General features: G+C 37.7%; 1 protein-coding gene across 12 annotated transcripts in view; it reads right to left on the bottom strand.

The window, feature by feature from the left end:
* The window catches only part of LOC146402252 (uncharacterized), a 1,625,488-nt gene that overhangs the window by 1,122,076 nt on the left and 491,153 nt on the right, over positions 1 to 12,259 (bottom strand). The gene's annotated exons all lie outside the window — the stretch shown is intronic.

Raw genomic sequence — 12,259 nt, 5'->3', positions numbered from 1 at the left:
TCACTTGCAATTTTTCATTTTTAAAGCAGGAGACTTTCTGAATATTGTGCAAAATGAATACTTCTAAGACCAATCAAATTTGGGAGAATTTACATCAAGAGGTGACAAATGCATACCCTAAAGGACAAAGCACATTTGGCCTGCAACTTCCTGTGTGAGTTTCAAGTTATAAAGGGCTTTCATGAAGCAGTTATTACAACCCCCTCAAATACAGTTAATAATGAAAGTGCTGGCTTTATCCATCTTGGGTAATTTGAACTACATAGCCATAAAAACTACAGCTAAAAGTATGGATATATGGATTATAAAGTATCCCCAGTACCCAAATGTCCATGAATTTATAATTCTGTGTTCTTCAACAATATTATGTTTGCCTGTTAAATGCAAATTTCTGAAGTAGATTTCACTCTAGAGGAAGTTCCAAAGATACCTCTGTCACTATTAAAGGTGTATGTATATTTTACAGCCCTTGGCAGGTTTATAAAATGTTCATTGTTTTCTCCACATTGAGATTTTGCTGATAAAAGAAAAAATGGTGGAGGGACAAAAAGGCAGGAAAGTACAGTAAGAACTGACAACAAAATACCTTCTCCGCATCGACCAATTACAGTATACATCTAGACATAAAACATTTTGGTTTAAGAATAAATAGAAGTGTTTGCAATATGAGTAATGGGAGCATCTTATTTCTTAAAAACAAAAAGTACATCTGGAAATTTCACAGATTTATATTTCGCTCAAGAATTGCACATGCATTAAACCTACAGGTATTATGGAATGTATTAGGTCGTTGTGAGAGATAAAAGCATGATTAAGTTATAGTCATTACCTCAATGATTTTTCCTTTATAATAGAAATATTTAGAGTACATTTGCACACCTGATAAAGATTTGCACTCTGGGAGTTCCTGTCATGGCTCAGCAGTTAATGAACTAGTATCCATGAGGACATACGTTCAATCCCTGGCCTCGCTCAGTGGGTTAAGGATCCAGCAGTGCCGTGAGCTGTGGTGAAAGTCACAGACGCGGCTCCGATCCTGCGTTGCTGTGGCTCTGGCGTAGGCCAGCAGCTGTAGCTCTGTTTAGACCACTAGCCTGGAAACTTCCATTTGCTGCGGGTGTGGCCCTGAAAAGAAAAAAAAAAAAAAAAAAAAGATTTGCATTCTGAAATTAGACAGATCTCAGTTTCAATGTTGGTCCAGTTTTTTAACCAGCTCTAGGACTCTGGATAAGTTCCTTAAGCTCTGTGTGTCTCAATTTTCAAATCTGTAAAATGATCATTTAACTAACACTGCCAGGTACTTTCAATTGTTAGTGACAGGATAATTAGCTCAAAAACTTGCTGAAGCAAAAGGAACATCCATTTGCTCATATAACCAAAATGCAGAGTGAAGAGCAGACTTGTCCTTGAGAAAGAACAGAACCTAGGACTCAAAATCCTGTACATGCTAAAATTCAGAAGCCCTTTCCTTTATTCACAATTAGCACATTCTCACCAGAAAAAAACTTGTCTCTTTGTTTCTCAACCCTAGTGGACAAGCTACCTTAGCTTTTTAGAGCTCCTGTCCCACCAAATCAAAAGAAAGATTCTTTCTTTTTAAAGAAAATTACATACCAATGTGAATATTTATTTAGAAGCGATCCATGAAAGTAAGCTGAAAGTAACCTACTCTCCATCAGGTTCATGATAAATCCATCTCTTGCTAACTCACATGTTCTGTAAGAACAGGGAATTTTGCTTTATAAACTATTTAACCCATTTTTTTATTTTCTAAGTTAGGTCTAAATAAATGCCCTGTGCTGTATCGCACGCCATTCTGCCCATATCAATCTCCAGATGAACACATTCTCTCAGTCTTTCTCTTCCACAGATTCCAAAGCCTAATCGCATTAGTAGAGCATCCGAGGTCCTTTTCGACCTGCCCTAGATCTTCCCTCTCATCCCACACCTTCTTCACTCACTGTTGACTTCAGTTGCATCCACTTAACTGACATTTTCTAGCAAGCTCGACACTTCTCCATCTCCAAGATTACTTTGAGCAGCGCCTTCTCCTTGATGTGACTGTTCCCATTTCTGCATTGCCAAAGTCCTCCCCACCCTCTGGGGCCCAGCACAGACATAATCTCCACCATGAAGTGTTCTCTCTGATTTGAACGGACATATTTAGCACCTACAATATTCCAAGTGCTGGAGATAAAACTATGAATAAGATACATTTCTTCCTTTGAAGAACTCACAGTTTCATGGAACAGATTTTTCTATTACCAAGTGATAAGATCAGCTGGAGCTATGGCTAGAGTACAAAGGAGACAACCCAGACCTAACCAGGGAAAGCGAGCTCTGGAAAGGCTCTCTGAAGGACATGGTATGCCGTGTGCAACAACTGCTTTCCTTTTGCTAAGTTCCTGCTAAATTCCCTAAGAGAAACTCAGCGAGGGTCTGCAGTGCTGCTAGATGTCCACTTTTTAATTAAAATATTAGTAATAACGAACAATAACAAAAACAACAAACTTCTCAGTTTTGCCAGTCACTGTACAAGTTGCTTTCTACAAACTAGTTCACCGAATCTTCACAACTACATCTCTATGAAGAAATACAAAAGCCATCACTTCAATTTTATATTACATGTTGGTTGGAAGGCTGGCCTTGGAGAAACCAATCAAGAAGAGATGGTGATTGGCTCAGGGAAGGTCACATGAACTGATCTGGACCAATCATATTTCATCCCTGTGATTGCTATGGAATTCACAAGCCTCCAAGCCTTTTCTGAGGTTATTTCATCTGCCATCTCTGCTTCACGCACCTGGTAAGTTCTTGCTCGGTTTTCAAAAAGCCACTCATTTATTCTCAGACCCTCCCACACACTGTTCATTTCTTGTTTTTTTTTGACCACTGTTGTTTCTTAAACCCATCTCCACTATGGCACTTCCCATAATGTGTTAGCTGAACAAATACTGTACACTAAAATATGATCTACTTGAAAGAGGCCCATGGCTTTATCTTTTCATTGCCAGTGTTACTTCCAGTGCCTAGCATATATTTATTAATTAAACAAATGAATGGATAGATGAATAAATGAATCAAGTTATAAGGCTCAGCTGGATACAATTCCCTATGACATTTATCAGCAATAACTAGATTCCCAGCTAAATGTCATCTCCTATTAATTTCTTAGGATGCCTTGGGTCAGTTTTCTCATTTGTGCCCCACATGCTAATTTCTATTACCCAACACTCCCATTTTTCTACTTTCTATGTTAACATTTTAAAATATCTCAATTGTTGGTATATTCTTGCTGAAATTGTTCATTAATTCCACCCAATTTGTGAAATAGCTGCATTGAGAAAAGAACCATGGTCTCATTCTGAGTCCCTTCACTAAGTTCCTCAGAAAAGTAGAAGAGACTCTTGGTGCCAACTGTCTCATCTAACAACAAACTTAGGGGATAAGACGTCAGAATCATGGGCTTTTATCTGTGTCTCATTGTTAGTCTTCCTGAGTGTGGAGGAGAATATCTGGATTATTCTGAATGAAAGACAGTGAAGTCAATGCCTCTGACACTTGAATCCACCATAACAGAGTTTCTTAGCAATGATAATCCTGTCACAGCTGTTAGAATTTATTCCTTTATCCATGTGACATTTTAACAGGAGACAAATCCAAGTTATTATAAACAGATATAAACCATTCAGTCCAAAGTGGCTCGTATTAGCAACTTCATCCAGCTGACAAGCCTTGTTTCTGAAAATTTGTAAACATTATTCCTGTGTGTTTTTTTCCCTCTACAAAGCTGAACCTGCTTCGAGCTTTTGTTCGAACAAATTTAAAACTGCCAGCCTAAAATGTTTATTTAATTACCTCCTAGGATGTGAGAGATGGAAATGTATAGCCATTTAACTAGCTAAGTGATGGAGAAAAGGGTTGGGTGGCTGTTATTTGCTTGATTTTAGTGTTCTCTCAGTGCCAGTGGGCTTAGTATCAAATGGGAGAGGGAGCTGTGGAAATTGAAGAATAAATTGAATGAATATTTGGGAAAGGTATTTTAGTGGGAGGAGAGTAAGAGCTTTCAAGTAAATTACTAGTTTATACATATTACCCAGATGACTCCGAATTCTTTATTTGAACTGACATGGGTTGGATAAATATACTGCTATCCTCCTTGCATGGTACAAATAAGAAACAGAGAGAAAAAGTGTGAAATTTAAATGGCATATGAAGAATAAACGCATGTTAAAGGACAGCCTGCAGGTCCTAGGTCTCTGATGCTGAAGCATCTGTAGATACATACGCCCAGCTCTACATGACACTTCCATTGTATTCTTACTTCTCCTCCCCTGGTGGGTAAGTGCTCAGCTAATGGAGCAAATATGCTTGTTGAATTACAAGGAAAAATGGCTTTTCTCCCTTTGGACAGGCCAACGTGTTTTTAAACCAAAAGCAGAGCAATGAAAGCTATTTTAAAGATACAATACAATGGCATGTGCTAGACAGCCCTACAAGGAAGAAAGGCCCAGTTTGTGGGGAGTTGTGATGGCAGGTATTTATTCCTGGGTACTGTATAGGCTTCCGAGGCTGGATTTGCTTACACTTAAATGCAGTCACTTGAGATTTTCTGACTACACTGAGCAGAAGGATGAGTCGAAGTTAAGATCAATGAGAAGTATGTACCAGGTCAACCAATCAGCAATCTGTTTGTTTCCAGGTTGTCCCTTGGATAGAAGGGTGTCTACCATTCCCTGGCTCAAGACTTTAGTCTTATTACATTTTTATGCCAAATCATGGACAGCAAGCACCTGATGAACAGTCTCTCCAAGGAACCATATCATGCCCCTAGGCTAATAGAGACCCTGCAAAGTCAGTTTGGTTCAAAGAGAGTGGTATCCAGATTAGCTGTATCTCCATTTGATTAAATATGATTTTAAAGGTAAATTGAATACACAAAATATGTAAAGCGGAGACACAGATCTGACTGATTTTGAGGTCAAGAGACCAACCACCTGCACCTCACACCTTTCCTCCTCCCTGAGAGAAGCTGTGTAAACAGCAGGCATATCCACACTCCCTAAATTATATCAGCTATCTAAAGTTTACTGTGCAAAGGGCCCACATTCATAATGAAGATGAATATAATGAGAGGTGGGTGACTGGGCTGATATGAAAGACCAGGGTTTAAGTCCTTGCATTAACACGGACCCGACAGTAAACAGGAGCCATTGTGAGAGTCCTAGATAAATATAGGAGGCATCTATGCTCACCTTTATTTTTAATTCTTCTCTTTCTCAAATGTGGAGTGACTTAGCCAAGACCACCATCAAGTAAGTTATCCAAACAAGACAACATGCTGATCTTGCCCCTGGAAGCCAGGTGTTCATCACAGTATATCCAACTACATCATAAAATTCATAAATGCTTATTCTACATTCATCTTGAGAGAGAAGAGGACCTTGATTTGGAGGCTTTATTTTATAAAAGAAGGAAAAAGGAAAAAAGGGAGGAAAGTAAAGGGAGGAAGGAAGGAAGAGAGGGAGGGAGGGAGGGAAGGAGGGAGGGAGGGAGGGAGAAGGGGAGGGAGGAAGGAAGGAGGGAAAAAAGGAGAGAAGGAAGGAAGGAAGGAAGGGCAGAGGGAGGGAAGGAAGGAGGGAAACCACGTTACTCTAATCTCTGACCTTTTGAACCTTTCTTCTGAAACAACTCTTATATCACTTTCTGACCCTAGGACAGACTTACCCATTCAGTGCTCTTCCCTTTTGCCCCTGAAAACCCTGACATCAATGGAGTAATAGCAACAAAAAGGTAACCATTACTCTTTCCATCTGAATGATTTTGAGCAGTCAACACTTTTCTCAATGTGCTCAGGAGAAAAACTAAAGAAGGTGACATTAGATCGGTTTTTTCAACTCAGACTGGGTTAAAGGAATGGCATTCTGTGGTATGGAGACCTCATTGATCCCTGCCACCTAGATCCTTTTTCTGACTACTCACCAGTGCCTCAGCTGTCTTGAATGCTGCCTGCTACTAACTCAAAATCACTCTCTCCCAGGAAATGCCTTCTGCTGATCGGAGCCACCATGTGTAGAGATGTCTATGAGGCCACATCCTTCTTCCTGGGCTGCTCCATAAATAATGACTGATATAGATGTACAAAGAGCCCCCTTTCTTCCAGGTGAGACAACTCTGTGGTTTGTATATGGGACAGGACTCCTACTACGATAGAATAGGGAGGTTGACAAATTTTCTCCCCATAAAGCATCTATGAAGTTGGACAGGACAGTCAAAAATAGCAACATCAGGAAATCTCCTTGTGGTACAGTGGGTTAAGGATACGGCATTGCTGTAGTTGTGGCACAGGTTGCAACTGTGGCCCAGAAACTTCCACATGCCACAGGTATAGGCCCCCGACCCCGCAAAAAAAAAAAAAATTGGCACTCTGAAATTTGACCAAAGGGAAATAATAGGCTCAGAATGTATCATTCATGCCCTAGATTGTTTGCTCAGCCCCTCCACCACCCACCTACATACTTCCTTAACTCATCACAGTACCAGTTCCACCAGGCAAGGCAGGCCATGAAAACCACTGCTTTGCCACTGCTACTAGAGAAGGTTCACTTGATAGGGGCATTGTCACCTAAAGGGATGATCTTGGTGACAAACAGAGAGGACGAGTAGTCCTACTAACCTGAGATCTGGTCCTGTCTGGGGTAAGCAATGGGCCAGGGAAATAAAAGTGCAAGCAGCCATCAGGGGCTTGAGAATCTTGTCACACATCCCAGGTTGATGTGTACACATAAAGCAGATACTGGAGAGGGTCCAACCCACACACACATCCCTGGCTAATGGGACCTGTTTCCAAACACAAAGGAGATGCAATAAAGCCCAGTAAAAAGTATAAGTCATACCAGACTTAAATATGACCTAAGGTTGGAATGGACTACTGAGCCCACCCACAGGTCTGTTACCAGAGAATGAAAAGCCTTGCTGGTTCAAATGTTTGAGCACAACCTCTGGCCAATTTTTGATAACTCACTAAGCTATGCAGACATAGGGGCAACTCCTAGGAAGTCAAACAAAAATAAAAGCAAGAAAAAACAAAAACAGCAGAGGCATAAGGCCACACATAACAGGAAAGACTTCACAGATTTAGTTCAGGCAAGTTACTAGACAAGCAGTAACAATTCTCAAAGGGGAAAAAAAGAGTTGTTACAATATATTATCTAAAATGTTCAGTATTCAGCAAAGATTAGGAGACATGCAAAGAAATAAGTGTGACATATTTAGAAAAAAAATCAAGCAGTCAATAGAAATTGTCACTAAGGGTTCTCAGATGTTGGACTTAGCAAATACTTCAGAGAAGCTATTAAATATGTTCAAACTACATGAAACCATGTTTATATGATTAAAGAAAAATATGACAATAACTCGGTAAATAAAGAGTCTCAAAACAGAGTTCAAATGTGTTAAAAATGGAAATTCTGGAGTTGAAAACTCAATAACATTAATCTATATATCTCAGAAGTTTAATGAGTCCCATGTAAGATAAACATAAAAAGATCCCTACGTAGAAATATCATTCTCGCAGAAAGAAAATCTTGAAGGCATTAAAAGGAAATAACTCATCATAGAGTAAAATGTATAGACTTAAATATAAGATTTATATATAAGAAGAGAATAAAGTTATCCAATCTCTTAAGAAACTATAAAAACAAAAGCAAATTAAACCCAAAGCTAGTAGAAGAAAATAATACATCCCAGAGGATATCAGTAAAATTTATACATAAAAACAATAGAGAAAATGAATGAAACTAAAAACTGTTTTTTAAAAGATTACTTGACTTACACAAACTAAGAAAATAAGGGAGAAAAGTCAAATTGCCAAATTAGGAAAGAATGAAGGAGTATCATTAACGAGCCTACATAAATTAAAAGGTTAAAAGGAACTGTTATAAACGACTCTATCTCAACAACTTAGACAACTTAAACAAAATGAATAAAGTCCTAGAAAGACTAAAATTACCAAAATAGACTCAATAAGAAATGGACTACTAGAATAAAACAATAATATGTAAATAACTAAATTAGTTATTTTTAAATCTTCCCACAAAGAAAAGCACAGAAAGGTTAACTGACAAATTCTATCAAATTTTTAAAGATGAAAATAATCCTTCACAAATTCTTTTAGAAAAAAGAAAAAAGCACTTCCAACTCATTCTATGGAACTAGTGTTAGCTTTCATTAAAGTCAAACAAATCCATCAAAAGAAAATCAATCTTCCTTATGAAAATAAACACAAAAACCATTAACAGTCCCAAAGTGAACTCAACAACATATAAAAATGATGATACACTATGGCTAAGTAAGACTTACCCCAGAAATACAAGGTTGATTTGATATCCAAATTGTAATTAATTAATGTGCTACAGACCATGTTAATGGAATAATGGACAAAAGTCACATGATCATCTCAATAGATGAAGGAAAAACATCTGACAGTTCCGGGGAGTGTGAGCTATGAGTTTCTGAGATGCTACTGGGGATTGGGGGTATCATAGTGACGAGCATATTAGCAAGTGGGCTAAAAGAGGGGAAGAGGCAAACATCCTTACATATGGTGACAATGTGCAGCCTCGGAGGCAGAGGTGACGTCCACCTCAGAATGGAAGACAGCTCTCTGAGTTGCTCCCATTCCTGGACGACAGAGTGATGGGAGACGGGAGCCATTAAGCCCAGTCATGGAAGTCCTTCCTCATTTCACAAGCCTTCACACCTCCCTAGACACAAATCCATCCCAGCACTGGTCTCAGGTGAGGTTGTCAAAATCCCAGACATTCAAGGAATTACCCTTTGCTCTCCATATCTACTTCTGCGACTGCCACCCTTTTATTTTATTTTTTGTCCAGCTCTACCGAGGCACAAGTGACAAATAAAAATTGTACACTAATTTAGGGTGAACAAAGTGATGACTCACTTCCACGTATGAATTGTGAAATGATTACCACAGTCAACTTAATTAACACAGCCATCCCCTCACAGTGTTACCTTTCCTTTTTTGTTTTGTAACTTCCACCACTAATTTTAGACTGCAAACAAACAGGCTCTTCTGACTCCCTTTCTCTAGTAAGCATAGACTGTAGACCAATTCAAGTTGTATCATTTACAAAGTATTTGAAATGTATACCGATGTCTGATGCTATAAATTTGACTTACCTGTTGTGTGACCTTAGACTCTCTCAACCTCAGTCTCCAGATCTGTAAGATAATAACACCAGCACCTACCTGGAAGATCTACTGGTAAGATTAGTTGGAATATACACAATGAAATACTACTCAGTCATAAACATAACAAAATAATGCCATTTGCAGCAACATGGATGCAACTCAAGATTCTAATACTAAGTAAGTTAGAAAGACAGAGACATATACCGTATGATATCACTTATCTGTGGAATCTAAAATATGGCACAAATGAACCTATCTATAGAACATAAACAGACTCACAGACACGGAGAACAGACTGTGGTTGCCAAGGGAGAGGGGAGGAGGAAGTGGTATGGACTGGGAGTTTGGAGTCAGGAGATACAAACTATTACATTTAGAATGGATGGGCAATGAAGTCCTACTGTGTAGCACAGGGAACTATATCCAGTCTCTGAGACAGAACATGATGGGGGATGATACAAGAATAAGAATATATAGATATGTATACCTGGGTCACTTTGCTATACAGCAGAAAACGGCACAGCATTGTAAATCGACTATACTTTAATAAAAAAGAGAAAAATTTTTAAATAAAATATATTTTTAAAAGATTAATACAAGTTGGAATAATATACATATAAATGTAAAACATGTAAAAGTTACATGTTATGCGACATGTAAGAGCTAAAATAATTTTAGCTATTTTGTTACTAGGTACCATATTAGTTCAGGAATGTTATAACTTTATACATGGCCTTTAAGAACCTGATCTGGACCTTTTTTTTCATACCTACCACTTACTATATATATCTTCAATCATCCTAAACCCCAACCTAATTGAACTCCTCAATCTTGCCTGGATAGGAAAACTATATAGAAAATATTATGGCATCAATAAAGTTAAATAGTTTCTTACATATTACTTGGAAGTGAGCAAAATGTAATTATTAAAGTGATTTAAAGACATCATGGATTTTTTTTGGGGGGGGGGGCATTCTTGTGGCATATAGAGTTTCCCAGGCTAGGGGTTGAATCAGAGCTACAGCTGCCAGCCTAGGCCATAGCCACAGCAATTCAGGATCCTTATTCCACTGAGCAAGGCCAGGGATCAAATCCACACCCTCATGGATCCTAGTCAGGTTCGTTAATTGCTGAGCCACAAAGGGAAATTCCAAGATACCATGGATTTTTGACAGTCAGTCGTCTCCTCAGTGGGCTGGCTTGATGAGATATTAAAATATGTTTCATGATATGTGGTGGAAATTCAATAGGAATACTCTTTGCAATACAAAAGGGACAAAAATCTCAGAATACAAATTCAGTTTCGATTCCTACAGAGTTCATTATGAACAACAGAGTGCTAGAAATTAAAAAATTTAAGTGTATTTAATAAAGTTTCTATAATGGAATGACATTCATGTTTAGATAAATTCTCTAGTTTCTCTTCCCTCTTTCTCTTCTATCCTTCCAAATTCTATGCTTAGAGAAAAACTGAACTGCTGATGTGATTTAATTGGTTAATTATGACTAGATTCACCAGCCAAGTGGAGAGTTGAAGCAATTATCTAGATTATTAAAGTTTAGAAACCTTTCCCCTCCAATATCTTGATATTCCAGTTAACGTGGGTTGTGATTTTACATTAATTGAGACCAAACTGTTTGTAGTTGTGGGAATGTGCATGCCTAGAGAATAAAACAGCAGTAGTCAGGCCATAATTAATTGAATCGGAGGAAGAAATTAAAGCAACTTAGAAACTTGCTTAAATTTTTAGTATTTTCTCACCCTTCCTCATATAATGTATTTTAACTAAATTTAACTATTACTGAAAGAAAAATACTTCTGCCTAATTATCCAAAGAATTAGTTTAAGGCCATGCACAAGTACAGCTTATTATGGTATTTGCTTTGAAATGTTAAAAAAAAAAAGGCTTTGAAAACTGCTCAGAGATTACTATATATTTAATATAACTATTAGCATCAGATATATACTTGAAAAAGAAAATCCTCAATATTGATCACACCTCATCCCCAGTGTCTTGGTGTAAGGGTACATCAGTCACAAAATTTTTCTATGCCATATTTCACCTCTAAATTATCTTCATGCAATTGCAACTGGAGATGTTTAAGCATAAATCTAATCCAATGAGTGAAACATATGTCCATTCCTTACTCTTTCCTACTTTTATTATACATCACCTATAGTATACTGTTTTTAAGCACAAAAAATAAACATCAGTAATCAGACTGATTATGAGCACCAGAATTTGAAATAACCTAGGCAAACTCTCTATCCTGTTCAGTTCCTTTTAGTCTTCCGAATTATAGTTTAGATAAAAACTCTTACCAAAGTGGGTAGAGAGGGAACATACCTTAACATAATAAAAGCCATTTATGACAAACCCACAGCAAATATAATACTCAATGGAGAAAAGCTGAAAGCCTTCCCATTAAAATCTGGAGCAAGACAAGGATGTCCACTCTCACCACTGTTATTCAACACAGCACTGGAAATCCTAGCCATAGCAATCAGACAAACAAAAGAAATAAAAGGCATCCAAATAGGAAGAGAAGAGGTAAAACTATCACTGTATGCAGATGGCATAATACTATACATAGAAAACCCTAAGGACTCAACCCAAAAACTCCTTAAACTGATCAACAAATTCAGCAAAGTAGCAGGATATAAGATTAACATTCAGAAATCAGTCACATTTCTGTATGCTAACAATGAAATATTAGAAAAGGAATACAAAAATATAATACCTTTTAAAATTGCACCCCCCAAAAATCAAATACCTGGGAATACACCTGACTGAGGATGTAAAGGACTTATATACCAAGAAGTGTAAAACATTAATCAAGGAAATTAAAGAAGATGTAAAGAAATGGAAAGATACTCCATGCTCCTGGGTTGGAAAAAATCAATACTGTAAAAATGGCTATACTACCCAAAGCAATCTACAGATTCAATGTAATCCCTATCAAACTACCCAAGACATTTTTCACAGAACTAGAATAAACAATCCAAAAATTTATATGGAACCACAAAAGACCCAGAATGTCAAAG

This window comes from Sus scrofa, chromosome 6 (assembly GCF_054392235.1).
Source record: "Sus scrofa isolate SSC_HxYL_T2T_F1_AM1 chromosome 6, Sscrofa_HxYL_maternal_Yorkshire_Landrace_v2.0, whole genome shotgun sequence".
Lineage (NCBI taxonomy): Eukaryota > Metazoa > Chordata > Mammalia > Artiodactyla > Suidae > Sus > Sus scrofa.
This window is presented reverse-complemented; position numbering and strand designations above follow the sequence as displayed.